Here is a 5,254-nt window from a genome sequence, read left to right as displayed (position 1 = left end):
GGTGGGGGATTCATCCATCTACTAGTATAAAAGGTTACTTTATGGTATCTTTGCCTGATCAACAAGATATCGGGTTTATGCCAAAGTTTTCTTCTTTCCAAATTCATTGGATATTACAACTCTGTTCATACTTTTCATGACAGAGGTTTTCAAGGAATGCATGAGATATATGTATCAGTATATATATATATATATATATATATATATATATATATATATATATATATATATATATATATATCGGGACTTAATGAAGTATCTCGTAACTTCATTTCTTTCAAATGATATTTCAAAGATTGAATCTATTCAAGTATTACCTTGTAACTTCATCGATATATGATGAACTTTGAAACTGATTGTACCTTGAACGGTAGTAGTTCAAGCAGTATTTGGAAAAGATATAAGTATATTGGAGTATCTTGTAACTTCATCTTTTCAACTTATATCTAGTAATGATTATCTTATGCATGACAAAGATTTTCAGAAAAACGTTGAGAAAAGGTTAGATATATGAGATCACCTTGCAACGATATTTTTATACAGTTATAAACTGGAACTCTGTGTATATTATGCATGGCAGAGGATTTCAAAGCTTTTGAAAAATTATATATATCTATATATTGAATATTTTGCGACTTCGTCGCGTTAAGATATCAAACTTGGTTCATTTCTGCTTGACCAAGACTTTCATGAGTAATATGAGAATGCTCATATATTGTTAATTATTATACATGTTATTTCGGTGGGCTTGTTGCTCACCCTTGCTTTTTTCTTTCATCACACAACAACAACTAGAAAAGATGAATAGGACCAAGCTCCCAATTCGTGAGCGGATAGGAAATGTTCCGCAGTTTCCTGTAGGCGTTGATGCCATTGTAATTGAGGTAGGAACTACAAATAGGCTAGGCTTTCAACTTTTGATGTACCAGACTTATGTATATTTATGAATTGTAATAATGGCAAAGAATATGTAAATTTATTCAGAAACCCTTTTGAGGTGTAATGGTTTATAATTGTGGAATAAAATGAGTTGTGTTATTTTTGGTATTCATCTCTGAGACTATAACTTGTGGTGTGTGTGTGTATATTGTGGGGTCACAGTATGCAGTAGTTGGTTGTTTATTAAGATTAAGTGTTATTAAGGGAAATGGAACTCGTGACAACCTGGATCCCCGACCCCGGATTTGGGGGTGTTACATATGTGCTTGTCATCAGTGGTCGTTAAAGTTCACTAACTCAGATTATTTTCTTACAAGGTTTACTTTGGTCGTGTATTTCATGTACTCTAGTTTTTATTACAATGGATGAACCAACAGCACCAACGAAAGCGTTGATTGATTTTTCTCAACCAAAGATCAATGCCATTCAATCTAGCATTGTCAGGCCAGCTATCGCAGCTAATACCTTTGAAATCAAGTCTAGCATGATTAAATGGGTACAGAATTCAGTCCAGTTTGGGTGTTCTCTAACGGAAAATCTCAATACACACATTAGGGATTTCATAGAGATCTGCGACCCCTTCAGGTTCAATGGTGTTTCTGTGGATGCGGTGAAATTGAGACTGTTCCCATTCTCTCTGAGGGACAAGGCTAAGAGCTGGTTACACTCTCTACCGGCTGGTTCGATTGCTACTTGGGAGGATCTTGCTCAGAAGTTTCTTACTAAATTCTTCCCTATGGCGAAGACAGCTGCAATCAGGAATGCTCTTACTCAATTTGCGCAGCAATCAAGAGAATCTCTATGTGAAGCTTGGGAGTTCTACAAGGAGATGCTTAGGAAGTGTCCTCATCATGGCATGCATGATTGGATGATTATCAATTGCTTTTATAATGGTTTGGGACCACAGTCAAGACCCATCCTCGATGCAGCATCAGGTGGAACATTATGGGCAAAGAGCAATGAGGAAGCTTATGAGCTAATTGAACTGATGGCTGCTAATAAATATCAGTATCCAACCCAGAGAATGCCACAAGGTAAGGTAGTAGGAGTTCTGGAAGTGGATATAGCTGCGGCTATCACTGCTCAACTAAAGGCGTTGTCTATGAAGATCGATTCTCTGGCCAACAATAGAGTTAATCAACTAGCCAGTGTTTGTGAGCTGTGTCAGGTGCGCATGCGACGAAACATTATGCTATATCTTGTGAATCAGCTCAGTTTGTGAGCAACTTCCAGATGTCGCAGCAACCAGTTCCTGCCACTTATCATCCTAACAACCGCAACCATCCTAACTTCAGCTGGAGCAACAATAAGAATACGATGCAACAGCCGTTCCAGCAGTTTGGAAACAAGCAATTCAATCCTCCTGGTTTGCAGCAAAAATTTGCACCAAGACAACAACTCCAACTTCAATAACAAACTAATGGAGGTGCAGGTCTATCTTCGAATGAAAAATCTGAACTGGAGGAGTTGAGGCTTATGTAAAAAACCAGGCTCCTATATGCCAAAGCTAGGCTGTTTCTATCAAGATTCTGGAGAATCAAATAGGGCAAATTGCTAACGCCTTATTGAATCGACTAACAGGAACACTTCCTAGTGATACAGAAGCCAATCCATGCAAGAGGGAAGTTAAAGAACAGGTGAACGCCATCAGCTTGAGGTCTGTAAAGGTCGCAAGTATCCAAATTCAGTAAGACGAATAGTCTGAAAATTCTGTCCAAAATGCAGGGGTGTGTGCACCCTTGCCAATTCCAGAAAATGAGATAGTGGCTGAAGAAGAGGTTCTGAAGGATGCCGAGGTGGAACCAAGGAAGAAAGCTGTTGTCAACACTCCTCCTAAGGGTAATACAGGGAAAAACAGGTCTATCCTCCACCTCCTTTTCCTAAAAGGTTGTAGAAGCAGAAGTTGGATAAGCATTTTACTAAGTTCTTGGAAGTTTTCAAGAAACTTCACACCAAAATACCTTTCGCTGAAGCTCTTGAACAGATGCCTAGCTATGCGAAGTGTATGAAAGGTATTCTCTCTCAGAAAGTGAAGCTCGATGATTTAGAGACCGTTGTTCTAACGGAAGAGTGCAGTGTTGTACTGTAACAGAAACTACCTCCGAAGCTTAAAGATCCTGGAAGCTTCACTATTCCTTGCACTATTGGAAACTTGTCTTTCGACAAGTTTTTATGTGACTTGGGAGCTAGCATCAATCTGATGCCCTTATCTATCTTTAAGAAACTTGGTTGGACTGAGCCAAAACCGACAAACATGTCCTTACAGTTGGCCGATCGTTCTATTACATATCCACGAGGCATTGTGGAGGATGTCTTGGTCAAGGTGGACAAACTCATCTTTCCTGCTGACTTTGTAATTCTTGATCTTGAGGAGGATAAAAAGATTCCTATAATATTGGGAAGACCATTCTTGGCTACAGGCCGAACTATGATCGATGTGCAAAAAGGAGAGCTCACGATGAAGGTTCAAGATCAGGTCACTTTTAATGTGTTCAAGGAAATAAAGTTACCCACAGATAAAGAGGAGTGCTTTAAAGTAGAGCGGGTTGATTCTATCGTGAATTCAGAGCTTGAGCATTTGCCAAGTCAGATACCTTAGAGAAATCCTTAATAGGGGAATCAGTTTTTGAAGATGAAGAAGGAGCAGAGTAACTGCAGGTTTTGAATGCACCTCCGTGGAAGAGGAAGTTGGATATGCCATTCGATTCTCTTGGGTTAGCAGAGCTGAAAATTTCCCAGGAGCGTCTCGAGCCGTCTATTGAAGAAGCTCCCACACTTGGGCTCAAACCGCTGCCAGATCATTTTAGTTATGCACTTTCAGGTGCACCTCTGGACAAGGGGTTGGAATATATTTATGATAATTTAAAGGGTGACCGGCCGGTTCCTCCCGTGCTTACAGAGGGTCCCTTTCGTGCACCACAGACAGTTGATAGGTTTGGTCTTAGTGATGTGCAGTATAGAAGGTTGATTCGGCATTTTGAGGCCATGCATGACATCCACCGACGTTTGCTAAAGATTTGGCACACGCTCTCGGTACTATTTTCTGAGACAGTGGTGTCCGATGTTGATAGGCCACCTGATCCTCCACCCGAAGATGGTGATCCTCCCGCTAACTAGGTATGTCTTGTATCCTTATTATTGCCATCAATGGGGACATTGAAAATTTTAAGTTCGGGGGTGATAATGTAAGGATTAGTTTTTGTATGTCCATATAGTTTCATATAGATTCATGTCGCATGTTTAGTTGTTTTTCATACGTAGTTTTGCATTATGTTCATATAGGACATATTTGTTTGTGTTTTTATGTGAGTTTATATAGTTCCATGTGCATGTATATAACATGATCCCTTAGGTTGAGCTATTTCTATCTAATAAGCTGATGTTAATTTGAGTGTGGTGATGACGAATAGAGGGTTGTTTAAGTCCTAATGAATTGATTTGCATGCCCAGGGAAAAATAATTCACAAGTCTTATAGGATTGCTTTTGATCTAGATCATGATCATACTTGTTTAATTATTGATATTTAATCACTTGTTTATATCTAGAATTTTTGGTATTCTCTTAATGGCAAAAAGATACTGAATTTTTAAACTGGAGAAAAGCTTGGATTTCATTGCTAGTTATGAATAAGGCTAGACGTCAAATGGCTAGTAGCCGGCTCATATTTTTATGAGTAGTCTAGGGTTGAATGAGATGGAGCGAAACGCACTCATTCAGAAATTGTTGGGAAAAAAAAGAAAAAAAAGAGGAAAAAAAATTGTTGTGTTAGTATATGCATAATTGATCACGAGTGGGCTCTTTAATACTCGAGTTATTAAGTTCTAGGGGACTTTGTGCCTAGTGACCTAAGGTTTTTATAGTATGGGATCCGCTAACCTAACGCTCGCTACATGGGTATTATTGCATAAGTCTTTTGGGACTCCATTCATTGCATGGTCAAATAAGCATCTTTGTTATGTGTTCAATAATAGCTTGAATCCTTATATAACTCTTGTAGAAAGGAGGTGTTGAGAGTCATTATGGGTTTAACGTCTATTCTGTTTATAAACTTGTGATTGTTTTGATGATAGAAAAGTTATGGTTATTGATCTCGTATCGAGAGTATATCTGTTAAGCATCCACACACGCACGATTCTGGTTTGTGAGTTGGTTTGTAGGGTTTATTCGAAATATGTTAAAAGTCATTACATTCTTAGAGGAATTAGATTGTTGGTTGGTTATGGTTATTCTGAGGGGATCAATTGCATTATCATTTAGTTGCATTCATGCATTAGGTTTATTTTATAGTTTTTGAGTCTGTTAATGCTTGAGGAC

General features: G+C 38.5%; 1 non-coding gene across 1 annotated transcript; it reads right to left on the bottom strand.

Moving 5' to 3' along the window:
* Positions 1–1,690: 1,690 nt before the first annotated feature.
* LOC141663402 (small nucleolar RNA R71) lies at positions 1,691–1,797 on the bottom strand. Its single transcript, XR_012551474.1, has one exon. It is a non-coding gene; the product is annotated as a small nucleolar RNA R71 (small nucleolar RNA).
* Positions 1,798–5,254: the final 3,457 nt, after the last annotated feature.

The sequence above is a fragment of the Apium graveolens genome, chromosome 5 (genome assembly GCF_009905375.1).
Source record: "Apium graveolens cultivar Ventura chromosome 5, ASM990537v1, whole genome shotgun sequence".
In the NCBI taxonomy this organism is placed as follows: domain Eukaryota; kingdom Viridiplantae; phylum Streptophyta; class Magnoliopsida; order Apiales; family Apiaceae; genus Apium; species Apium graveolens.
This window is presented reverse-complemented; position numbering and strand designations above follow the sequence as displayed.